The 27,792-nt window shown below is 40.6% G+C and overlaps 1 pseudogene; it reads left to right on the forward strand.

Annotated features, from left to right (window-relative positions):
* The first annotated feature begins 12,708 nt into the window (after positions 1-12,708).
* On the forward strand, positions 12,709-14,209 carry LOC100350196 (prolyl hydroxylase EGLN3 pseudogene; annotated as a pseudogene).
* The last annotated feature ends 13,583 nt before the right edge of the window (positions 14,210-27,792 follow it).

Consider the following 27,792-nt stretch of genomic DNA (forward strand, 5'->3'; position numbering starts at 1 on the left):
TTCGAATATATTCTGTATTTCTACCCCTTCAGGAATTCTTAAGACCCATATTTTAGGTCATTTGATAGTATCCCATAAGACTCCAACACTATTTTTTAATTTTCTGATTTCTTCTTATTATTATTCTGACTGTAAAATTTCAGAGATTTGTCTTCTACCTTGGATATTCTTTGTTCTGCCAAATTGAGCCTGTTGTTAAGTCTTTCCACCACATTTTTACTTGATCTATTTAGTGTTCATTTCTAACATTTCATTTTGATTTCTCTTTAAAATCTCAATTTCATGGGAAAATTTTCATTCATATCTTGTGTGGATATCTTTAATTCATGGATTTGCTTCTGATTAATTCTAAGTAATCCTAGTATCAATTTTTTGAATTCCATTTCCAATATTTCTTCAATCTCTTCATCTTCACATTCTAGTATTGAAGTGTTGTTGTTTTCCTTTGAAGGGCATCATGTTGTCTTCTTTTTTCTTGTTTCTTGAATTGTTGCATTTATTATCACACATTTGTGGAGACACTTGTATTTTTTTTTTTTTTGCTTGTTTGTTTTCCTGTGATGGCTTTTATCTTTGGACTATGCCTCTCTGATTTAGTGGAGTGTCTGAGTAGCCAGGGACACATGTTCAGTGTTGACAGGGAGCCCTGTTCAGGGCTCAGTGTGAGGGCAGTGTCCAAATTGACACTCAAGTTAGGAATGGTAAATCTATTCTTTTTTTTTTTCTTTCTTATCAGTGGGAGCTTTGTTCTTCTTTGTTGGCATTGTCTCACCCTTAGCTCCTCTTTTCCAAGGAGACCAATGCCTGGGCGTTAGCACCAGTGGTTGCAATATTCACCCACACTGCCACAAAAACCACACAAAGGAGCTGTGTAATCCTCAGTGTGAGCGCAGGTCCCTCAGCAATAACCCTCACCAGGCAATCAGGGAAACCCAAGTATGTGGATCCACCCACAGTGACTGCCCTGCCACACAGCCACAATGTTATCACAGTCCTAGGACTCAAGGCTCCCAGAATCATGAGCACCCAGCCCCTTGTCATTTCTCCCAGCCAGACTCAACTGTCTCCTCTCAGGTCATTGCTGGGTATTCAGACACAAGCTGGAGCACTTGTTACATGTGTCCAAAATGGCTCTCAGTCTCCTTCTGCCAGTTACAGGATGCTGCTGCTGGGTGGTTGGGAGAGAGAAACGTGCCCCTCCTTCTTTCCCCCTAAGTTGGCAGGTACACTGTCCCATACAGGGCTCCAAGCAAGAGTCGTGTCAGGTTCTTCCAGCAGCCTTATCATCAGTGGCTTGGGCTGCTGCAGTCTGTTCTCAACTCACCCTCCAAAGATGGTGCCGAGTCTCAGCTGCTGGGGTCCTGAGTTGTGCATGTTCACATCTGTCACATAAATCCTCAGTGTCCCTCCAATTTGCATGGTTTCCTCTGCAGTTTTTTCCCTCACTCTTCCCTGAGACTGCACTATCCACTTTTTTGCTGACTATCTTCCCCTAGACTAGAGTAGCATGCTCCGTCCTGTTCTGCCGAGCTAGAATCTGGGTATTTTGTATTTTGGGGGGGCGGGGCCTGGCTTATTTGAATAAGCATAATGGTTTCCAGTTGTATCCATTTTGTTGCAGAAGACAAGATTTAATTCTTTTTTGAGGCTGAGTAGTAGTAACTTTTAAATATGTACTTATTAGAAAGGCAAAGAGACAGTGAAACAGATATACAAAGAGAAAGAGCTCTTGTCTGCTGGTTCACTTCTCAAATGCCCACATGGCTAGGGCTGGAGCTGAGCTGGAGCAAAGCCAGGAGACAAGAATTCAATTCAGTTCTCCCATGTAAGTGGCTGAAACCCATCAGTTGAGTCATTAACTGCCATCTCTCATGGCTTGCATTGGCAGGAAGCTGGAGTCAGGGGCCAGAGATAGGCATTGAACCAAGTACTGAGAGTTATGGGATGCCAGTGTCTGAACTGCTTGGCCAATTTCTATCTTTTAGGACCTTTTAATAGCTTACCATTGCTTCTATGCAAAAACTAAATTCCTTAGCATACCCATAGTGTTCTTTATTTCATTAAATCATGTATTAATTGAATAGGTATTAATTGTGAATGTTGAATAAATCAGAAAGTTCAAAAGATAAATCCTACAGGGAAAAATATCCTCCATCTGTTTCTCATCCCTTGATCTCCACCCCATTTCCACAGACAACTACTGTTACCAGTATCCTACACTATATATTCTATATACATTTTATTCTTTTTTTAAAACAGGAAAGATGGAATACTGCATCACTATTTTGATTCAGGTTACTTTCACATAATGTCATGTCTGGGAGATCTGTTCATTTCAGTAAACATAGAGCTGGATCATGTTGTATGCAGTTACATATTGTTTCATTATATGCTTATTAAATAATTCATTTAGTGAAAGTCTTATTTAGGCTGTTTTAATCTTCTGCTATCACAAACATGGGTATAATGAATAGTCTTATGCATAACATTTTATTATATGTCGTGAAAATAATTCTATTTTGTATTTTGCACTTGATCTTAGCCAAAAGGCCGAGAAGTGATCTGTTTTGTATTTTGATAGGAATTGCTAAATTTTCTTCCACTGAGGCCATGGTGATTTACATTACTACTAGCAATACTATTCCCCAAACTTTGTCAACATAGTGCATTAATTTACTTTTTATAGTTTCTATTCTGTGTTTGTCCCTGAATGTGTGAGAATGAATATATATATATATATATATATATATATATATATATTTAGTTTTTGACAGGCAGAGTGGACAGTGAGAGACAGAGACAGAGAGAAAGGTCTTCCTTTTGCCATTGGTTCACCCTCCAAAGGCTGCTGTGGCCGGCGCACCGTGCTGATCCGAAGCCAGGAGCCAGGTGCTTCTCCTGGTCTCCCATGCAGGTGCAGGGCCCAAGCACTTGAGCCATCCTCCACTGCACTCCCTGGCCACAGAAGAGAGCTGGCCTGGAAGAGGGGCAACCGCGACAGAATCCGGCGCCCCGACCGGGACTAGAACCCGGAGTGCTGGCGCCGCAAGGCGGAGGATTAGCCTATTGAGCCGCGGCACCGGCCTGAGAATGAATATTTTTAAAGAGTTGAAGAGCCATGTGCATTTTTTCATTGTGAATGGTCTCATGGTATTTCAGTGTTTTTTCCTGAATTCTTTTCTCTTTTATATTTCCATCAAGTATTAATTAAACATTCTAAAAGGAAATATTGTCAACTTGATCAGAAAATGTATGATGTAGGGATGTAAGGGAAAAGCCCCAGTGTATATTTACAAAGCTAAAGGAAGATGGAGAGAAGGGAGAAAAGGTCTAGAAAGCATCTCACCACAAGTGGTTTCCATCTGCCTGAGCTTTGAATGTCACAGTGGAAGAGACTGGGGACACTGAGGAAATGCTCTCTTGCTTGAACTGCCTCTGACCTGGCAGTAGGTACTCTGGTGTGAATATATCCAGGAAGAATACACAGCCAAGTTTCCTTCTGAATGATAAAGAATTCTAGATTTTTTTAGAGAGGAATAATTCATAATTATTTGTGAGCAATAATACAGTTCTATATGTAGACAATTCAAAAGACCATACAGATAAATTTTAGAAAAAAATAACACATTTTAACAATTTTGTAGACATGACCAATATACAAAAAAAGTTTTTTTCTATATGCTACCCACCAAAAAGTGGAAAATAAGGTTTTTCAAAAGATGTATTTTAAAATAGTGTTACCTATTTTTTTAAAATTTATTTCATTTTTAGTATTTTGTTTAAGTTGTATAAGTTTCATGTATTTCATATATACAGATAATTTTTGAACACATGCTTTCTCAGTCTGTTTACCAACACAAACCAAACTGAAAATTTTATACGAGAGAGGTTTTTTAAAGGGCATGCAATGGTTCCCATGTTCCTATTCAAAGTGTAGGCTTAGAGCAACCGTGAAGGAATTTATTTTTTTAATGAATCTGTAATAAGATGTGTTTATTATTCCAGTGCTCCATAAAACTAACCATATAAATAATTATGAAAATAAAACAAATGATTTGTAGGAAAAGACTTTTCAAGCTGTCAATAAATTTATATTCTCACAGAGAAAAATGCTTGCTTAGGGATATTTTAATGCAAAATTAGACTAATTAGTATTTTATCAAATTTATCAGATCATCTATGAGAATTAGTCCTCTCTGTGTGCTGAATCTATATGGGTGAAGGAAGCAGCAAGGACGGATTTCTCAGTATTGATTCTGTGTTACCCAGGTGTTTGAAAATGAGACGGAAATCTCAGGAGTGGTGTGGAGGCTTAACAGTCGACTCTGACGCACCAGCCCACTTTCCTGAGAGCAGGACTGTGGAGTTATTCTCTGAGTCATTAGCTGAGGCCCTTAGTCTTTTTCTAATTAGTTTTAGGTTGTTTCCCCCTAAATTTAATACCGACTTTTTCAGTTTTTAGTTGATTACTTACTTATCTGAAAAGCATATGCTCATGCACCTGCACACACACACACACACACACACACACCGCTGAGGTATGCTACCTACTGGTTCACCTCCCAAATGCCAACAACCGTCCTGACTGGGCCAGGCTGAATCCAGGAGCCTAGAACTCTATTTGAGTCTCCACATGGGAAGCAGAGACCAAAATACTTGAGCCATCACCTACTGCTTCCCACTGTGCAAGTCAGCAAGAAGCTAGATTGGAAAAGGAACTGGCACTGGATCCCAAGCACTCTGATATGGGATGCAGGAGTTGCAAGTGGTATCTTAACTGCTGTACTAAATGCCCACCCATAGTACTCTTAAATGAGCAGTTTATACATTTCAACAAAGAAAGCAGAGACCATTAATATCAGCGCACTATTGAGAAGATACATTTTCTTTGAGAAGTTCCAATCTCTGCAACATATAAAGCATAATACATAGACTTCCTTCTAAATGCAATTTTTATTTTCTGGGAGGCCAAAAACTGTGTTTGCTGTTCACTATTTGTGATTTTTTAAAATATTTATTTATTTGATGAGTTACACAGAGAGAGGAGAGGCAGAGAGAGAGAGAGAGAGAGAGAGGTCTTCCATCCTATGGTTCACTCCCTAATTGGCTGCAATGACTGGAGCTATTCTGATCAGAAGCCAGGAGCCAGGAGCTTCTTCCGGGTCTCCCATGTGGGTGCAGGGGTCCAAGGATTTGGGCCATCCTCTACTGCCTTCCCAGGCTATAGCAGAGGGCTGGATCGGAAATGGAATAGCCAGGTCTTGAACTGGTGCCCATTTGGGATGCTGGCACCACAGGCCAGGGTGTTAATCTGCTGCACCACAGTGCCGGCCTCCACTATTTGTAATGTTATTCTTGTGTTCTTCCTCTTATGCCCTTCTTGGTTTAGTTCACAGCTTTCCTCTCACTTTCTATAGCTTACTTATGTTTCAGGGTCATGCTACACCTCAGATGTGTAGAGAAATAGTAGTTCCCAAGACTCCTATCTGCTTGCCAGAGGGCAATTATATTTTACATGTATTTTCTTCATAATTTGGTGTGATTGAGAAGTGTTAATAGACTCTATAGTATCACATGTTCTAACAATAAAAGTAAAACTCCTACAGCTTATTTTGTGAGGTGGAGATAGAGATGTGGTTCAGGGAATGTCGTTGCAGACTGGGTGGGCCATGAGCATGGAGTGTGCTGTGCCTAACCCTTCCTATAGCTGCTAACTCTGGCTCACTAAGCCCTTCCTATAGCTGCTAACTCTGGATTGCACATGTGCTCTTACTGGCACTGCAGACTTCTTTAAGGGTTGTCTGTGACCTCTGTTTGGCTTTGACTTGGTGATATGTCCTTTGGTACGACACCTATTGATTTTTCCAGAATGTTTTGGCCTGCCCTGATTCTTTCTTTGGTATGCACTATCTTTGAGATCCCTTTGCCCAGGTTTACATGGTTCCCCGAGGTTTGGAAGCTCTATTGCTTTCACTGTGCTTACTTGAATTGGAGTTTTTTTTATCTGTCTGTTTGTTTGTTTGTTTTTTTAAGACAAAGAGCCTTTGGAATCAGGGGTCCAGCCTCTCCGGATACAAAGTCTCCATTATTCCACACTCTGGGCTCCAGGTTTTCAGGTTTTCTGCAGGTGATGTGGAGCTGTGTAGCTTCCTTAAGTTTGGAGTAATCTAATCAATTTCTAGAATCCAAGATTTCTTTCCTCAAATACACTCCTCCTCTCTGCCATTCCTAATCAAGGACACTGTACCTAGACTTAGGGCCTTTATGTAAATATGCAAAATGCTTCTTGATATCTCTGTCTTGAAGATATCTGAAATCAAACGTGCAAAATACAGCACTTAATTAATTCTTGCCAACGATCAGCTTTTCCCCGTGACCTGGTTGCCTTCTTTTCCGTCTCTCAAGTTTTAACCCACAATTGCTCGTGAGAAGAATGAAATTCCCTCGTTTCATTTTTTTTTTTTTTAAACCCAGGCTTGTATGTGGTATATTAGCAAAAGATCAGCGCGGTGCGCTGGCCTCAGCGCGCCGGCTGCGGCGGCCATTGGAGGGTGACCCAACGGCAAAGGAAGACCTTTCTCTCTGTCTCTCTCTCTCTCTCACTGTCCACTCTGCCTGTCAAAAAAAAAAATGTGTCAGCTTTACCTTTGTTACTTAAATCCAGTCTGTTAATTTCTTCCATGTTCCATATTACTTGCCATCCTATTCTAAGTTACCACATTTCTTTGTCTCAGTTACTCGACTTGCTTCATTTTCCCTAACTAACCCACTATGCAGTAGCCAGAATGGTATAAATCAGACTGTGTTTCCCTTTAACTGAAACCCTTCCAGCCTATCACACTTAGGGGAATCAGTCCTGTGTTTATTACTCTGGTCTGATTCACCCTTTGTGGTCTTGTGCTTGCTCCTTTTGTGTCTTTACCTTAAGTCCCTCTGCTCCTTACCTGTTGGCAATTCAGAGGCCTTGAACTACTGTTCTGCAAACATACTGGTCAATTTCCAGGAAGGAAATGAGCGCCCTCTTCCAATAAGGGTAGTCCCACACTCGGCACCAAGAGTTGGCCCCATCTTATAAATTAGAAACCAACCATTCTTGGCCGGCGCTGTGGCTCAATAGGCTAATCCTCCGCCTTGTGGCACCAGCACACCGGGTTCTAGTCCCAGTCGGGGCGCTGGATTCTGTCCCGGTTGCCCCTCTTCCAGGCCAGCTCTCTGCTGTGGCCAGGGAATGCAGTGGAGGATGGCCCAGGTGCTTGGGCCCTGCACCCCATGGGAGACCAGGAGAAGCACCTGGCTCCTGGCTTTGGATCAGCGCGGTACACCAGCTGCAGCGGCCATTGGAGGGTGAACCAATGGCAAAGGAAGACCTTTCTCTCTGTCTCTCTCTTTCACTGTCCACTCTGCCTGTCAAAAAAAAAAAAAAAAAAAAAAAAAAAAAAAAAAAAGAAAAGGAAAAAGAAAGAAAGAAAAGAAACCAACCATTCTTTAGGTTTTGGCATCACCTAACCTCAGAGAGCCACCTGGTCAGTGGCTCTCACTGTTCTTTTAGTCTCTGTGTGGCATTCCACATTACTTGATGTTCTTTTCAGTATTGATTTGTTTGTCCTCTGTTTTCTATCCACCTCCACAGCCCAATTCCTTTCCAGAACTGGTGATGGCTCATAGCAGATACTCAGAAATACTTGTGAAAAGAGTAAATCAATGAGTGGATAAATGTGGGCTTTCACAAAAGAGAATTTTCTTTAAATAGTTTATTTTTTGATACCTGAAATGTCCTTCAGGTTAAGATTTGCCAGCTTATTTTTGGATGGAGAGAAAGAAAAATGTGGCATGAATTGAATCTGAATGTTTTCTGTCCTCCGTGTCGTATCTGTGTTTATAACACAGATGAAACTATGTGTTTTTCACATTCTTACAGCCAAGTGGCATAAGGAAATTCCTGAATATCTCTGATTTTTATTTCCCTCCCTTTAAAACTCGAGTAAGAAATTCTCCTTCACAGAGAAAGTTTAGGGAAGCGAATGAAATTATACATGTGAAAGGACTTGATAAAGTGTTGACAATGAAGAACCTTTGCCGTGCTGCACTCTCATGTCCAGGTAGGAGTAGATCTGAACAGAGAAAGGATGTGGGTGCAGAAGAATTATCTTAAAGCAGAGCCTCATATTAATGCAGAGTTGCCAACTGCATTAGGGTTCTCCAAAGAAACAGAATTCATAGGAGACATACCATATACGTAGCCACTGTGTTTCTCAGTATGTACGTGAAGCGATGTGTTACAGGGATTTTTCCCCAATATTATGGAGGGTGAGTGGTTTCACCACCTGTTGTTAGAGAATTGGAGAACTTGGAAAGCTGGTGGTATAACTCAGTCAGGGCCTAAAGGCCTAGGAATTTAGAGAGCCACTGGTAAAAGTTCTGATATTATCGAAAGCCCCAAGAATCAAGCATCCTAATATCTGAATACAGGAGATGATGGCCAGAAACATTGGGGTGGGGGAAGACAGACAGACAGAGAGAGACAGAGAGAGAAAGAATATGAATTCTCCCTTACTCTGTCTTTTTGTTTTATTCAGACCCTAAACAGAGTGGATGACTTCAGTTCATATTCCGGTAGGTAATATTCTTTACTCAGCTTGCAGATTCAAATGCTAATCTCTAACAGGAACACCTTCACAGATTTGTCCAAAAATGCTTTACTACGTATCTGGGCATCCCTTAATCCAATGAAACTGGCACAAATATAAACCATCAAACCAACCTTCCAGGTTTGCCCAAGACTGGAAGTTTCCTGGAATGTGGACCTCCTGTGTAGTGAAACAGGAGCAATGTGTTTATTCTGGCTTCATCAGATCAGCACCAGAAAGCTACCAGGTTCAATTCCATTGCTCATGAATACAAGGTACGCAGATAAGGTGATGTGGCTGTGAGGGTGTGGGGAGCAACTTGGACTAGACTAAGTTACTGGAATTAAGACTTATTCTATGCATCTGCTCTCCCACAATATGGCGCTGAGAAGGGAGAAACAGCTTCTATGCAGCTGCCTCTTGCCAACTTGAGTGATGACCTCCAGGAGCTGATCCTGCTCCTGATTGGAGGAGAGCAGCGTACTCGGCGTGTGGGCAGCCGAGTTGGGATTGGTGGAAGAGGACTATAAAGGAGGAGAGAGACAACATGCACCAGGAACATCTAAGGGGAACATCTATCTGAAGGAACACCTGTGCAGCCCCCGAAAGAGCCGGCCGGCGGTGTGCCGCTCCCCCGCGGAAGTGGGGAATGTGGCAGGGGGAACCGCCCTTCCACGGAGGTGGAAGGGATGGTAGCCAACCCAGGAAGAACCAGCAGCAAACCTGGGGAGGGCCGAGCAGACAAAAGAACAGCGCAGGGTCCTGTGTCGTACCTCCACGAAGAAGGGGAGCGACATGAGGGTATGTATCTGGAAATACATGATGTAACTGAAAATATGAGGAAACTTTGCCAAATGAAGAAGGCTGGAAGGACCAGAGTCTGTTTCAGGTGTAAAGAAGAGACAGACACAAGTTCATGTATCTGTGGAGAAGATTAAGGTAATGGGGGCATGGTAACAAGCATATATATGACATTCTAGTATTGTTCTATGTAGATCTTGGAAGAAGAAAGTAAAAGCAGTAATTAAAATTTGAGAGAGAGATCTCAGCTCAAACTATGGAAGACATTTCTGAAAACATTTTGCAATAGTGAAATGGTATACTGCTTTTCCAGCATTTATTCAGAGATGACTGTGTGCCAAACACCCTACTAAGTCACCAGAATAACATAATGAGAGAAATGCAGATTCTACCTGTACATCTCTCTCTCTCTCTCTCTCTCTTTTTTTTTTTTTTTTTTGCTATTTACTTGAGAGCTTGGTGAGATGCACATGCATACACACACACACACATACACACACTCCCAAACTCCCATTCAGATACTTGTAATGGCCAGGGCTGAGCTGGGGCTGGAGCCAGGAACCAGGAGCCAGGAGCCAGGAGCCAGGAGCCAGGAGCCAGGAATGCAATCTAGGTCTCCCATGTGGATGGCAGAACCCAACTATTTGAGCCATCTCTGGTGCCGCCTGAGGTCTGCCGTGGTAGGAAGCTTAAGTCAGCAGCTCAAACTGGACCTGGAAATCAAAGCCAAACACTGCAATGTGAGCTGTGGCTCTTTTAACTCCTAGGCTTAATGCCCTCTGCTGACCACATCTCTGGAAACCATCTGTCTCTTCAATCTTATGTCCACCATCTGAGCATAAATCACAATTATCCCCAATTCACCATCTGGCCTACCATTCAGTTAGACTGCAAACATTCAGTGTGCCAAGAAATCCTTCACAGTGCAGCGAGAATAATGTAAAGTGCTAATCTGGTCCTTTCTCTCCTCTATTCAATACTTTTAATTGATGGTGTCCATTGCTATTAAAACAGGAACAAAATAGAGAGCCTGGATATGACTCAAATGTAAGGTGTCTTCTAACATCATCCGTGAAGCTCCCACCCATCTACTCATTTGATTTTCGGATACTCAGGCCTCCTCAGTTCTTCATATGCCACTAGTTCCCATTCACTCCCAAGGACATTTGCATGGGCTACTTCCCCTGCAGCAATGCTCTCACCATTGCTTCACTCACTCCCTGGCCTGACCCACTCAGAACTCAACATCAAGTTATGTGTCACTTTGTATATTTAATAAGAATCATTGGGAAAGTCTCCTCATTATACATTCTCACTTGAGGTTGAGCTTCTTTATAGCACTTATTTTGATTGTAATTTAATAAATATTTGTGTACTTATTTTGTTGAATTCCGTGCATAACTCTAAGCACCATAAGAACATCATTCGTATCTCTTTCTTATCTACTGCTGCCTATTCCTCCATCTGTCTCTGTCTCCTGGCATAATTATTGGCAGACTTGAAGGATCATCCGAAAGTTCGTGGAAACTGTGTATTATGAAAACAACTAGCTGTGGATTTAAACATTTTTTCACCAAAACAAATGACTCATTTAATTTCATATCCACAATCTTTTTGAAGTACCTTTATATTAGTCACTCAGTAAATACAATATTTGTTAAATAAAAAACATACACTTGAATAAATTAAAGAATAAATTGAACTCCAAAGCTGACTTCTAGGAAATTATACTGAGTTAGAGAAACTTCAGATAAACATTGTGTGTAGAAATGCTAATATCTAATATTTGTTATTTGACTCATTTCCTTTCAAGCCCAATGAGTCAGATTATCCATAATTGTTAGAGGATGATACTGAAACCAGGCCAGGGCAGTGAAGCCAGGGCCACCTTAAGAACCCAGATCTTACCATTTTAAATGCTGTATATTTCCATTTACTCCACGTTCTCTTTTTAGAAGGGAGGGAGAGGGGCCGGTGCCGTGGTTTACTTGGTTAATCCTCTGCCTGCGGCACCGGCATCCCATATGGGTGCCAGGTTCTAGTCCCGGCTGCTCCTCTCCCAGTCCAGCTCTCTGCTGTGGCCTGGAAAGGCAGTGGAGGACGGCCCAAGTGCTTGGGCCCCTGTACCTGCATGGGAGACCAGAAAGAAGCACCTGGCTCCTGGCTTCTGATCTGCGTAGCTCCGGCTGTAGCGGCCATTTGCAGGGTGAACCAGTGGAAGGAAGACCTTTCTCTCTGTCTCTCTCTCTCACTGTCTAATTCTATCTGTCAAATAAATAAAAAAAGAGGGAGGGAGAGAGAGCGAGCGAGCGAGCACAAATGATGAACAACAAAGAAATGAGCAAATAACTCTGTTCTTTAGCTGTAAATATACATGAGGTAGTAGTTATGCTATAAATCTCCCCACTTGTTACAGTAAATCACATCAGAGCCACTCTTCTAGAAAAAGCAGATGCTGAGATGTGTATGACCATGAGGGGTCCTGCACACATCTGTGAAGGATCTTTCAGTATCCTGGGTACTAACAGCAGGCTCACTATCCACTGTGTGCATTAATCAGCACAAGTGGTCAATTATTAACCTCACTTGCAAATTTTTGAAAGATAAATTACTCATGTCGAACTACACTCTGTATATGAAAGAACAAAACATTCAGATAACGACCAATGCATCTACACAATACTCTCTAGAAGATTTTGATTTCCAGCTGGGTTTGGGAATTACTGTATTCACCTGTGTGATAATTGCAGTCCTGCTATTTAAGTTCAGATACCGAATGAGACATAGGCAGTGATTTACCTAAGGTGGAACAGCTAGTGAACAGTGCAACAGCTGGGTTGCAGCAGTGGACACATTAATTACATCACACTTCGGGTTTTAAAAGAAGCACTGTATCTTGCAGAAAAGTACCCTAAAGAAATTTAAATGAGGATAACTCAAAAGAGGAGTGTTATTTGGGCTAAAAATGGTCAGTCAAGGCATCTCGTGTGTTAGAGGTAAATTTAAGATACCTCCAACGCAATAGTCTTCAGACTCTAAAATGAATTAAGAACCAGTTCACTGAAAATTCTGTCAGTGGGGCCTTAGGAATCCGCACCTTTAAAAATCTCCAGAGGTTATTCCCATGTGTACAAGCTGTGCTTGGTGAACACTCCCAAAATTGTCTTCTGAGGCCACTGCAACTCTGGCTGGCCCCTGAACGGCGAGCCCTTCCTGCCAGAGTTGCAGACAACTTTCTCCTGCCCCTGGGTGCCGCGGTTGGCGCGGTGGCTCCCGGACAGTGCCCGCCGCAGGTTCCTGAACCCAGCGCTCCGCTCGCTGCGCCTCCGCTGGGCGCTGCGGCGGGTCGCTCCCCGCTCCCGCGTGCACGTGGGGTGTCTCTGCCCTGCGTCCTGCGGGCGAGATGCCCCTGTCACACATTATGAGCCAGGATCTGGAGAAAATTGCCGTGGATTACTTCGTGCCTTGCCTGCATGAGGTGGGCTTCTGCTACCTGGACAACTTCCTGGGCGAGGTGGTGGGCAACTGCGTGCTGGAGCGCATGAAGCAGCTGCACCGTGAAGGGGCCCTGCGGGACGGCCAGCTGGCTGGGCCGCACGCCGGCGTCTCCAAGCGGCAACTGCGCGGCGACCAGATCACAGATCACGTGGATCAGGGGCAACTAGAAGGGCTGCGAGGCCATCAGCTTCCTCCTGTCCCTCATCGACAGGCTGGTCCTGTACTGCGGAAGCCGCCTGGGCAAATACTACGTCATAGAGAAGTCCAAGGCGATGGTGGTGTGCTATCCAGGAAATGGAGCAGGTGACGGCCGCTGTGTCACCTGCTTCTACTACCTGAACAAGAACTGGGATGCCAAGCTACATGGTGGGATCCTGAGGATATTTCCAGAAGGGAAATCGTTCGTAGCAGATGTGGAGCCCATTTTCGATAGACTGCTGTTCTTCTGGTTGGATCGCAGGAATCCACATGAGGTGCAGCCTTCCTACGCCACCAGATACGCCATGACTGTTTGGTACTTTGATGCTGAAGAAAGGGCAGAAGCCAAAAAGAAATTCGGGAATTTAACTAGGAAGAGCGAGACTGAGCTCACTGAAGATTGACCATGCTGTGAAATCCGCTGGCCTCGTTCACTTTAGTTACAGTTCGCGAATTTTCTTTCTTTAAGCGTTGACACCCAAAGATGACAAGAAAGTCCCCTTAAGTGCTTGTCTCCCTCGTGTCCCTGTCTTGCGTGTGGTACTTGGTGTTCTCTTGCCAACACTGTGTTGACCTGCAGATACTGTTTCTGCCAGACGAACTCACTTGCTACTCCAGAAAGACCTGCACACGTCCTCGTTGGCCAGTGGGTTAGCTGATAGATTTGGTAAAACTGGTTATTGAAACAAGAGCCTGGGAGCACAGGGATGAATCTTACTTGCACTTTATATATACTTCCTGATTTGGAGGAGGTTTGAAAACAAACAAACAAACAAAAACAAAAACAAAAAAACAAAACCAGAGCATGGGGACAGATAGCGCAGAGAGGCGTTATTAAAGCCTTAACAGTGGGAAACCAATCTAGGTCATCTGAACAATTTCCAGATGTTCTTATTTCAGGGCTGCTGGGGTTTCAGGAGTATCATCACGATCTAATGGCATTATTACCTCTAGAAAGGGCTGCTGTCATTGTGATCAACTTATAACTGTCCCAAGTGCTGGACACTCCTTTTTTCTTTCTAGTCCTGCAACCTGGCCTTTCTGCCTCTGTCCCATTTTTTTTTTTTCTGAAAATAATGATCACTGAGGACAGCACCATTTATTCTCTATTTTCACTGCTTACCTGGAGAACCTAATTCCCTACGTGCTAAAACTAGAGATGAGTTCTTTTGGTTGGAATGGGAATTTGAATTTCCATCAAAAGACGAAAATCTCCCTGCTCATTGAGTGTGAACCACCGGGAACAGTGTAGCCACGTCTACTGATGGACATGCAATAGCTGTGTGTCTTCAGCAATGGGAGAGGGAAGATGGAGTGGGAAATGTCGATATTCCCGTGGTTTTTGTTTTTTCAGTTTTCCTTTTTTATGAGCTCATCCTTACCTGACAAAATTAACCAGCCTCAGGTGCTGTATTAGAGAAAGGAAATGGAAATAAGAAGAACCTCAGAAAGCTGAATTCTTGCACGTTGTCTGTCCCGTCTAGCCTTTCCTTGGCTCCCCTGTGGATGGCAGTGGGGCGAGCATCATGGAATTTTCTGGAAATGTGGAAGCTTCTACCACAGCAGCAAGCAGAGATCCCACTGCCTCAAGACCTCTGTGTTGAGAGTCCATTTTATGAAAGTTACACTCCCTACTTTTCAGTTCTACTCTTGTGTTTGTTTAAAAATCCCATTTATTTCTTCCTTGAAAATCCATGAACGTCAAGGAGCCAGAAATATTTTCATCAGTCACATACAGATATGTAGACTTTCCAAGAAAGAAGTTTATTTTTTTCTTTCCTGGTTTCAGAAAGTTCCCATTGTTCACTCTCACAGCTGCTTTATTTTGTTTCACTGCAGTACTTCTCACCTTCTAACTGACTATGTAATTTACTTATTTATTTTGTTTATTGTCTTGTATCCTTTCTCTTGAGTTTAGCACAATGAATACAGGGATTTTGTATGTTTTTAATCAGCAATATATTCCCAGCACCTAAAATAGTGCCTAACAGCTATTTTGAATAAATGTAATCTCCTATGCTAGCACTAATGATTTGATTAATTTCCTTCATCTTTGGCAAAATTGCTTGCTAGCTTGTTTCTACTATTGTTGACATAACTCATTTAGGCTAAGAGTTTCCGGAAGCTTGGTCATGGTGTCATTTCATGTTCATGTACCTAGGAATACACCATCCATTGGCCACTGTAAGTCTGAAAATTGAACAAGTGATATTTCTGCCCTTCTGTGTCTTGGGACTATGGGGGTAGCTTAACGGTAGTTTCTGGTAGTAGAGTACATTCATCCTTTGGCACCATTTTGGGAAACTGAAACAGAAAAAGAAGGAAAGTTGTTTATTATGGATTGTTGTATTCTGTTAATATGTTTTCATGATCACTAATGTCATGGGATTAATAGTGACAATATTCTGAAGAACCATGACGTACTTCCAATAGTGTGTCTATCATTCAGTGGAGTCAATATTTTAACTTGCCAATAGATCTGACCTCTTCAACCTTGCTCTGCCTTCCAGACAATGTCCATAAACTAATAAACTAGATATCAAATCGAAAAAAATTGTCTTCTAGCCTCAGAGGCTGTGATTGTCTCAAGAGTGGTGATTCTCATCCCTAACTGCACATTGTAATCACTTGGGGAATTAAAACAAAAATCTGGTGTTGAGGCAACATGCTAAGAAGTTCTGATTTAATTTATATATGGGATGAGATCTACTTAACAGTATTTTCATTAAACATTTTAGATGACTCAAATGTGAAGTGAAGGCTTTTGGAGATAGATCAATTGTTGGAGCCATGTGTATTTGCTTTGCTTCCAGATTAAGGCAGGAGGTAAATTGAAGAAATTCTGATTGCCTTCTGCTTCCTAGGTATAAACAAAATTATAAGGCATCTTACAAAGATAGTAAAGCACTCTGTGGCAACCATATGGTAACAGTCATGTGCTTGACAATTATTATATAATCTACTGCCTGGAAGCTTTTAAAAATGAAATACAATTAGCAAGACCACTTTTAAGAATGTGAAGAATGAAACTAGTACATGAGACTAAACTAATAAAAGAAAGAAAAAAGTTTGCAAGTCAGCAAAAGTTGTACTCATGTGATTGTTTCATAAATTATTTATTAGGATGTTTGTGTTTTAATTAAAATCATAGGAAAATATATCCATGTAACTGCTGAGAGATTGGATTATTCTTCATCCTACAGACAATGGCAGCTGCAAAGACAGCAACACATACACACACACACACACATGCACACACATATACACACATACACACACATGCACACATACACCAACCTCTTTAATTTCAGCTCACCTGTTAGTTCAATTCTCAATTTTAAAACAGATTGATGAGAGTCAGTTACTTTTTGCTTGCTTAGTTTTAGTGGGAAAGGAATGCATCTTTCCCAGAGTAATAAAGAAATTGCTCTGAAGACAATTCTATAATTGTACCTTGTATATCCAATGTCTAAAAATGTAAACATTTATGAATGTCTTCTATGGGATAGGAACAAGGAAGTATGTAAAGCAGAGTAAGATGCAGCCACTGATGTCAAGGAGTTTATAGGACAGTCGGAGCACAACACTTGATGTGTGGGAAAATAATCGGGGGCACAGCAGCCCAGACCTCCAGACCTTGGAACGTCTTAGTCTTGACTTCATGTTTTACTAGCTTCCCAATCTTGGCCAAGGTTTCTAAACAAAATGCAGAGAACACAGTAATACTACTCCCTGGCCATTTTATTATTTTTTAAAATTTTAATTAAAATTTTTTTTTACTTTCATTTTATGGGAAAGAGAGAGAGAGAGAGAAACATGCCAGGCAGACATAGAAAGATGTTGGATCCTCTAGTTTACTCCCCGTATGCCTATAAGTGCCAGACCTTGGCCAGCCTGAAGCCAGGAACCTAGACTTTAGTCTGAGTTTCCTAGATGGGAGGCAGGAATTCAAGTAAATGGATTGTCATCTGCTGCCTCCACAAGTTCTCAGGAAGCTGGGTCAGAAGCGGCAGAGCTAACTCTCAAACTAGGCACACTGACGTAGGATGTTAACTGCTGTGCCAAATGCTCGCCCCTGATTTTTTTTTTCAGCAATGTGAATTGTCTGTGAATACTTTATGAAGTGTAATGTACTCAATCTAAATATGTAATGTAAAATTCTATTTTGAAGATAAAATACATTGGGAAAGCCATATATATTTTATTCCCATCGTAGAAATTTACGCTTTACATTGGTATGTTCAAATACTTAGGAAGCCGTCAAAAAACTTGTTCAGGTTTCTTTAAGCTGATTCCACAGCTGATTCATCATTACTTCTCATGTTTGCTGGTACATAGAAGCAGAGTTCTTCAGAGCTGGATCAGGTTACACTTAGAAATCTGTAGGAGACAGCTTACAGGAATGAATATTGAAGTGTTAATTCTTCAATACTATTGAATAACTACAGATATTCACTAAGTATATACAACATGGAGGAAGGTTTCAGACGTAAGCACTGGGCTACAGTCAGAACGCCTGGGTTTCAGTCACAGCTGCTGTGTGTTACCTAGAGCAGCAGTTGTAGCTGATTACTATTCGGATCATTCACTCTTGGTCACTAAGATGTGCTTCTCTGCTTCACTAAACCAAGTGAAAATTTCACGAAGAATATAGCAGCATTATCCCTATTTTTAGTGCAAAATTGTGAGACCAATCTGTGTTTTCTATGTGATTTTGGTACTGCTTTTGAATTATTTTTGATGGGGAAAGAGAAAGACATTAGTATACCAAGGATACTTGTACAGCTTGATGAAGTAATGCAAACTACTATCATAGATAAATAACAAAATATTACAGCTTCACAAAATAATTCTCCCTCATTCATGGCACAGTCCAGTGTGGATGTTGGCAGTCATGTGGCTTTCCTCCAGGAGATCCTATCACTGGGCTTTTTCCTACTTGTGACTACCCACTAGATCCTCTCTGAATTCATCTCTTTTTAGGGGAAGAAAAGTAGAAGTCTGTGCCAGTTTTAATTATTCAAGACTTGAAATAGGATACTTATATTTTTTTGGCCAGAACTCAGTCACATGGCCAAACTTACAGAGAAGTGTAGTCAAAGTTATGTGCTCAGGAGTTAAATGGCAATTCAAATTAGAAAATGTACCATTTGGGTATAGCCATTGGAGAATGTTAACAGCCAAATTTCTGTTTTTCAGTTCATACCATTGCATTTCAGCTGTCAGCAGTGTGTCACGGCAGAGCCAATTCAATTCCTGAAATGTCTTGGTCTGGATCTATCCCTTTTCTGGGTGCAAATGAGTCTTGTTAACTAGCTGCAGCTCCTTTGGGACATACAGAGTGAAAACTCAGCAGATGTCCACATTTGAGTATCTCACTGATATTTCAGGATTCTTTCTCAGCGTATGGATTATTTAAGGGTTCTTGTACTGACTAATGTCAAAGATTTTGTTGCAGGTCTGTGGAGTGTCTCCTATTACCCATATCTAAGTGTTTGAGAATTTAACCACCCATTTCAAGCCTATGGACTTCATAGCCAACCTGCAATAGTCAAAGATCCTCTGTGTGTCATAACCAATCAGTGTTGGCCCTGCTCCCTATCATATACCTTTTTTAACTCTGGAAATTAAGTACATCTTCTTGACCTCTTACAACTTTAGCTCTTTCCCAGTGAAACCAGGAAATCATTTCAAAATCAACATTTCCATCAAAAATTCCTGGCCCACAAAGTATCATCATTTAAATATTTTCTAATTTTTTGGAGATCTAGTGTAAAACAATGTTATCATCATTAGCAACAATGTATTACGTACTTGAAATTTACGAAGATGGTAAATATTAAGTGTTATCAGACATACAGAGAAAGAAAAAAAAATAATGGTAGCTATGAGGTGGCCCATATGTTAATTAGCTTCTCTGTAGTAAACATTTCACAATGTACTTATGTCATCAAATTTTATAGCTTAAATGTGAATGCACATGTACATTTCAATTTTCAATTATATTTCAATAAAACTGGAAATTTATTTCTTTAAGAAAACAGCTGGGGCTGGAGCTGTGGTGTAGTTGGTAAAGCCACCTGCTACTGGGCTGGCATCCCATATAGACACTGGTTTGAGTCCCGGCTGCTCCATTTCCAATTCAGCTCCCTGCTAACGTGGCTGGGAAAGCAGTAGAAGATGGTCCAAGAACTTGGACCCCTGCATCCACGTAGGAGACATGGAAGAAGCTCCTGGCCCAGACTCCTGGCTTTGTATTGACCCAGCTCTGGCCATTTGGGTAGTGAACCAGTGGATGGAAGATCCTTCTCTCTCTCCTTCTCTTTCTCTTTTTCTCTCTCTCTCTTTCTTTCTCTGTCTCTTTCTGTATCCTCCCCACCCGCCTCTGCCTCTCTATAACTCTGCCTTTCAAATAAATAAATAAATAAATCTTTAAGCAAGCAAACAAACCTTTAAAAACAAGTTGGAAGGATACACAATGGGAATTTCTAAGGTGCTAGAATTGTTCTGTTTGTTGTTTTGGATAGTGACTGTACCAATATGTGCTATTTGTGTTTGTCTAATTCTCCATGCTTCCAGCGATCTCTGATGCCCTTAAAAGTATGCATTTTGAAATTGAGTCAATATTTTCTTTTAAGTCTTTGGTGGAGAATTTGTCTGCAGTGAGCTGGAAGAACTCCACCCCAGCCACTTTCATTATAATTTGTTTATTTGTTTGGATTCTTGGTTGAAAATGAAAAAAAGTAGATTCTGTATAACTTAATTGTGAAACAAATATCTCACAAGTGTGAAGAGCTTGTAGACCCTACTGAAAGACTGACACTTAATAAGAACAGAAAACTTGGGAGGCAAGGCATTGCCCACTCTCCCACAGGATTATTTTTCATAGAATACTACCATAAGATGGACACTTGCCAGTCCATACCTCCATGGTCACCTCTAGACATTAATATCCACGGTGCACTGGACCCGGCTTTCCCTATACTCAACTTTACGCCACAATAAGCTCCGTTTATTCTTATCTGAAACAAAATCCTAACTGGGTCTGCATCGATATATCCACACTTAAGAGATGAGCATGTTATAGAGAGCCTCTGATCTGCTGTGTCCACCTTTTATCTCCCAGGATAAGAAAAGACCTGAACTACTCCTTCTGAGTGTCCCTAGTATGAAGTAGTTTTGCTTCCATTCTCTTTGGGGAACTTAAGGACTAGGAATGATGGTTTGGTCCTTAGTAACTGCAACCACTACTCTCCATTATCAATGGCTATGTGTGCTTTGCTCTTAGCCTGGAATTAAATGACAATCAAGTTAATTTACCTATGTAACTGAAAATAATGCTTTCTCTTACTGACTTGCAAAACTTTAAATTCATTAGAGGTTTCCAGTGAACTCTCCATTACCCCCAACACTCTCTGTGTCCTTTCTTGGTTTCATTATTTTTTTTCTATAACACTTACACCATCATGCAGGATGAAAATTATTTATTTCTTTTTCTCTCCTTCTCACTAGATTAAAAGCTGCAGGAGAACATGCATATATTTTACTTTGCTTAATGCTTTTTACCAAGCACCTAGACCAGTCTCTGACACTCAATGAATATTTCAATGAATGAAGCAGTACTAGTTTTGTGCGTGTATCCCAAATTTTTCTAAATGTTAACAACATGAAGACATAATTATAACATATTTAATAGGTTTTTTTATTTTAACTTTGCTCAAGGATAATTATTTGTATGTTTGTGTTTTACCTTTTTAGTCATTATTTGTATATTACAACTTTTCATCTGTTTGCTTGAATTTCACATGTCATGTATATCATATATTGATATCTGTCACTTAATACTATCTAAGATGATTCATGTCTTCATTATAAATTATTAGTCTGCACTTTGTCACAAATGGTATGACTTGGGAATCTTGGTATATGATGTAATATAACTATTTTATTCTTAGGAAAACTGTATCATTTTCTTCATGTATTCCTAGTTTGCCCAATATAAAATACTATCTGAAGAATGGGTGCTTTTTCTTGTACAATCACTTGTCTTGATTGACAGAGGGAACAGTTTGGGTGTACCATGAATTTTGTGCTTCCTTTTGCCTGATTTCTTTGATGGATGCAGAAGATTGCACCCAATTGGAGAGGAATATAAAGCACACACACATACACACATCTGAAACATCTATCTGGAAGCTTGCTTGGTTCATCCTGTTTGTCATCTTGTGTTACAACTTTCCATGTTATTGAACATAATGTTCCATCTACTATTCCCCCAGAAACTCACAAGCTGCAACCCTTTTAATGCTTACTTCCACATGAAAACTTCAGGTCTACTGCTGTAGTTATTGTAGCAAACATATGCACACACATACATGCACATACCATCATATATGTATATACACAAAATAGCTTTAACATTTTTAAATGATAATATCATTTTAATATTCCTATATTTTTGATGTGTCACTGATGTATTATGCTTTTGAGTATTGTGCCACAACCCCATTTTTCCTGTAAGTGCTGTGGATTTCTTTGGGCATATTTACATCACACTGTGTATTTCAGGAATATATATGTTGTGCTGTAGCACAGTTGGCTGAGCCATCATCACTCTGTCTTTTGTGCTCCAAGGGTAACCAGGCACAGCATTGCTTTTGTTTTCCAAGGACAGATTTTGAAATGTAGTATTAGAAAGCAACACAATTTTATGGACTAATACTTGGAAAAGGAAGGAAGAAGAAACAAGAGTGGCACAAGGGCAGTGACACACATTATACCAAGCTTTCAACTTTTAGCCTGTTTTCTGCTGCTCTAACAAAATACCTGGGACTGAGTAATTTATAAAGAACAGCTATTTAGGAGCTGGCGCCATGGCATAGTGAGTTAGTCCTCTGCCTGTGGCGTCTGGATCCCCTACGGGCGCTTGTTCTAGTCCAGGCTGCTCTTCTTCCAATCCAGCTCTCTGCTATGGCCTGGGAAAGCAGTAGAAGATGGCCCAAGACCTTGGGCCCCTATACCCACGTGGGAGACCCAGAAGAAGCTTCTGGCTCCTGGCTTCAGATCGGCTCATCTTTGGCTCTTGCTGCCATCTGGGGAGTGAACCAGTGGATGAAAGACCTCTCTGTCTCGCCCTCTCACTGTCTATACTCTAACTCTCCAATAAATAAATAGAATCTTATAAAAAATTAAACAGCAGAAAACTGAAATCCTTTATTAAAAAAAAGAATATTTTACATCCCAAATATTTGCTTCCTTCCCAAAAACTTTATCTTTAGCAAGAACAAACAGGCTGCCCTCCTTACTTTCCTCAGAATCTCCAAATTTACCATGTTAATGGCAAGGGAACTCCTCCAGAGCTCCCACCCTTAGCAGGCCAGACAGGATGGAAAATTGGAAATTAGGTCTTTTGATGGATTTTTTTCAGTCTAGTAACTGAATGCCAATCTGATTGTCAAGTTTGTACTTAAAGTTGACTGCCACAAGTCCCGTTTGTGTTTTCCTCTTTTGGAAGTCTCCCTCCACGCTGCAATGGCTGGAGGTAATTGATTCTAATAAATCATTTTAAATCTCAAAAAAAGCAAAGAGTTATTTATTACCTTCTGGATCTGGTGGCTGGGAAGGCATTAATCCATTCACTTTGCTTCTTGGCCTAATCATCGCTCATTAGGCCTCAAATTCCAGCACTGTTGCATCGGGGTGTAAGTTTCTAACACTGTTTGCTGGGGTACACGTTCAAACCATAGGAGGATTTTGGAGGAAGCATTGCTTGTCGTTGCACCCTGTTGAACCCTTGCTTTACTCAGTTACCTGATGTGGTTGTGGGGGAAGCATGTGGCCTCTCTGGCAGTGAGGCACATGGGGAGGGAGCTGATCACTGGACATTGTCTACTGACCATATTCCTGTGATTAAGCATTAAAACCTTTGTTTCTTGAAAAGAAATATTGCTCAAACATGTCATGATATTGACAATTCTGCTAGATCTTGTGATATCTTTTGTATTACTTAGAAAAATTTCTAATTTTGGCATAATTTTAGACTTATTGAAGGTTATAAAAAGAGTTTAAAGTAGTCCGAGTTACTCTTCTCTCACCTTCCCCTAATGTTTATATTTTATATAACTACCACAATAGTGATCTGAACGATATTAACAATGATATAATACTATCAACTATCCATAGGCTATATTCTAATTACATTAGTTTTTCCACTAAATTCGTTTCTCTGGACGGAAACTGCTTCACTATCCCGTGTTGCATTTACTTGGCTTGAATTATACTTAATTTTTTACATGTACGTACAACTATATGAGATGCTTAAAGCTAAGTGCCCCATGTACAAGTGCTTTGCACTTGCAATTATTAAGTTGTTAATAATTATTAATAATTATTGTTGAAATAATTAAGTCGTTAATTGTGGAATGAATAGCCCTAAAAAAGCTTTTCCAGGGCAAGTTTTTAATTCTCTTTCCTGGAATGATACACACAATTGTATTCAATTTGTTCCTTTAGTACTTTAATACTGAATGAAATGGAAATATATAAATTAGGTAACTTGAATAGCATAAAAATGCCAATTGAGCAAAAAGGAAGTCAGTTCTTTTAAAAACTATTATATTTGAAATAGGCAGAGAATGTAAATACAAGAGAAAATGTCTGCAGTGTCAGAAACACCTTAGGGAAGTGCTTTTAAATCTCATTTTGAAATGTGTGATTGGCTTGGATTTGCAGAGATTAGAGTGAGGTAGCTGTTTCAGTGGTTGGTGCTCATATAAAGTCAGAGATACAAGATTGGCAGATGGCACAAAAGATGAACGGCCAGAAAACAGGATATTTCTTTCCCTTTTAAAAATCAATAGGCAGGAAGAAATTTATTAAAGACCTTCATCTAAATTAACTAACTGGTCTTTGTAGTGATGAGTTTGTTTTCTGACCTTGTGTGGATTTTGTATGAGGAAATGTTTACTATGTGACCAGAATGGGTGTGAGATTAACCCACCGCCTTTCAACTCCAGCATCCCATACCAGAATTCTGGCAGCTCTACTCGTACTTCGCATGCAACTCCCTGCTGATGTGCTTGGGCAGGCAGCAGAAGATGGGAGACTAGTTTGGAGTTCTTGGCTCCTGTCAGTGGTCTGGCTCAGATCTTAAGCGTTGTGACCCCCCTCTCCCCCCCGCTCCGGGAGTGAACCAGCAGATGGAAGCACTCACTCCCTCCCTTGTCCTCTGGAATTCTTTCTCCTCCCTCCCCGTTGCTCTGCATTTCAAAAAAATAAATCTTTTTATTTTTGCTTTATTTTGTTCATTCACTGATACTAGGGATGTCTATGAGGTCCATAATCATAAACTAACTGCTTACCAAAATAGAGGGAAATGGATTTAAAAATAATTCAGAATGAAATATTTCTGTGGGCAAATCCAGACATTTAAAATTTATATTTTAAAGTACAATTTACTTGATTAATTAATTTAAGAGAAATGTATTGTTTTCTCTAATTATTAATTTATTTGTTGTCATAAATGCAGTTTTCTTTTTTAGGAGGTCACAATAATGAGTTACTCTCCTTTTATTGTACCACATTCATAGTGACATTTTAAATTTTACTTCTAATGCACTCTTTTTTTTAATAGGCTTTGTGTATAGTTTCTGATAACCTAAGATTTTGGATTTTGCTGTTAAGTGTATGGAAAGCTCTATTATTTTCTTGAGTTTAATGGCTTTAACAGAGTGAGATTTTAATTTAAGCTTGGTGTTATCTTGGGTGAAAACTATCAGCACACAGTGTTGAAATGAGCTGGGTACTTAATGCTACTGCTTTCATTCTCCTGATACTTTTATTCTACTTCAAATGTTTTGTTGAAAAGTTGGTATCCAAGAATTAATGGGCATAATCTTCAGTGTTTTTGTTTTTGCTTTTTTTTCTGACTTTAAAAGCCAACAACACAGCTAGTAAAAACTATCATAATGTTAGAGTATTTATTTCAATCAAAATATTAGATCAATATTTTTCATCATTTAATAATGAAAACACTTCGGAAACTAGAATATACTTAAAAATTTTTTTTAAAGATTTATTTATTTGTGGCCAGTGCTGTGGCACTGCGGGTAAAGCCCCTGCCTGCAGTGCCAGTATCCCATATGGGCCCCGCTGCTTCACTTCCGATCCAGCTCTCTGCTGTGGCCTGGGAGAGCAGTAGAGGATGGCCCAAGTCCTTGGGCTCCTGCACCCACATGGGAGACCTGGAAGAAGCTCCTGGCTCCTGGCTTCGGATCAGGGAAGCTCTGGCCATTGAGGCCATCTGGGGAGTGAACTAGCTGATAGAAGACTTATTTCTCTCTCTGTCTTTCCTTCTCTGTGTAACTCTGACTTTCAAATAAATAAATAATTTTTTAAAAAGGATTTCTTTATTTATTTGAAAGGTAGAGCCAGAGAGAGAGAGAGAGAGAGACCGAGAGAGAGGTCTTCCATCTGCTGGTTCACTTCCCAGATGGCCACAAATAGTTGGAGCTAAGCCGATGAAAAGCCAGGAGCCAGGAGCTTCTTCTAAGTCTCCCACCAGGTGCAGGGGCCCAAGTACCTGGGCCATCTCCCACTGCCTTCACAGGCCATAGCAGAGAGCTGGAATAGAAGAGGAGCAAGCAGTGCCCATAAGGGATGCTGGCATGGCAGGTGGCAGCTTTACCTGCTATGCCATGGCGCTGGCCCTAACATGTTTTTTTGAAATAGCAGTGTTTATTAGGATAGTTTAGAAGCTACAAGGGTATGTTTTAGATGACATAGCTCACACTAATATATTAACCGATGTGCTTGATTTGGGAAGAAATGTTCTCAAACATCAGTTGTGACATTTTTATTTAACCTTCCACATTTGGTCTGTTAACATGTTAGAATATATAAAGTACACTTTTGAGTCTCTCTTTCAAAATAGGTGTTCTTCTACCTTACCTGTCTCAGTTATTGTCATTATTTCTGTGTGTGGCCCAGAACAACCCCCCGTGCTGGTTATGTCTGCTTTGGGTCACACTGGGTAACATGTATATTGCATTTGTCTCCAACATATCAGTGATCACTCTGCAGTTCACTGTTTAAGAGTGTATTTCCTAGGGCTGGCATTGTGGCATAGTGGGGAAAGTCATTGCCTGCAACACTGCATCCCATATGGATGCCCATTCGTGTCCTGGCTGCTCCACTTCTGATCCAGCTCCCTGCCAATGACCCAGAAAAAGCAACAGAAGATAGCACATGTGTTCAGGATTTTGCCAGTGATGTGAGAGACCCGGTTGAATGTCTTGGTCCTGGCTTTGACATGGCCAAGCACTAGCTGTTACAGTTCTGGGGAGTAAATCAACAGATGGAAGATAGCTCGCTCGCTCTCTCTCTCTGTCTCTTCCTCTCAGTACTCCACGTAATTCTTAATTTAAAAAAAAAAATGTGTGATTCCTACAGAAGCTTGTGTGTCTGCCTCTTGATGCCAGATCTTAGGTCATTGTCTGGCATGAAAAAGTATCTGAGTAATGATTACAAGATTAGATGAGTGAATGACTCCTTTTCTCTCTATTATCTAATTAGTCTCTAAGGTCTATTGATTTTTCTGCTGAAATATCTCTCTTACTCATTACCATTTCTTTATTCCCATGGTCATAAAACTGGTTTTGCTATTCTTAATTAATTACTTGAACACTTGAAAGAGACTTCTTACCTCATTTTCATGTCTGTCACCTATGACCTTGTTATTATAGGAGGGGATTCAAGAATTTATTAAATGGAATTAAAAGATAATAATTTTCCATGAACATTTTGCAGCCCCCCTCATATCTTCCATGTGACTATTGAAATACTCTTCCTGAGAAAGATATCACAATAAATTTGCCATGCCATTGCTTCATTACCTTCCTCTGGCAATAATTCTATGCAGAAGAAGATATTTGTGATACCCATAGTGCGTTGTTTAATCTTGTCTCAGATTTTGACTCATGAACATGGTATTCTACCCAAATGAGAAATTACTAAATTTTTCATCCTAGCTGTGTTTTTGCTATTTAATTTACCTGGAATCTCTTCACTTTCATCTCCATCTATAATGAAAAAATCTGACTTAGGTCAAGCGTCATTTCTTGGATGATAAAGAATTTTTAAAGCTGCCTGAGAGGAGAGGGCATTGTGGTTCAAAGGGAGAGGCTGCCACTCGGGACACAACATCCCATATCTGAGTGCCGAGGATCCAGTCCAGTCCTGCCTCTGGTTCCTCTTTAGGTTCTTGCTAATACACTAGGGTGGCATCAAACGATAGCCTGAGTGTTTGGGCTCCTGCCACTCATGTGGAAGACTTGGACTGATTCCTGGCTCCCGGCAGCCTGGCCCAGTTCTGGCCTTGGTGGGCATTTGGGTTAGGGAGTAAACCAACAGATGGCAGCTTTGTCTCTTTGTTTCTGCCCTCCGCACCTCCCCCCATATTGTGTATGTGTCTCTACCACTCAAATAAGAAAATTATTTAAACGTATGTGTATAGAGATATTACTTACTTCACCTTCTCTTTCAAGACAGTGAAGTATCATCTATTTGTACAAAGTACCTTCAAATATGTTTTTTTTAACTTTATGACATTAAAATTTCACCCAGTGGAAAAGCAAATTTTTCAGTTAAACTTATAAAGATATAGTATAAT

The sequence above is a fragment of the Oryctolagus cuniculus genome, chromosome 15 (genome assembly GCF_964237555.1).
Source record: "Oryctolagus cuniculus chromosome 15, mOryCun1.1, whole genome shotgun sequence".
NCBI classification, from domain to species: domain Eukaryota; kingdom Metazoa; phylum Chordata; class Mammalia; order Lagomorpha; family Leporidae; genus Oryctolagus; species Oryctolagus cuniculus.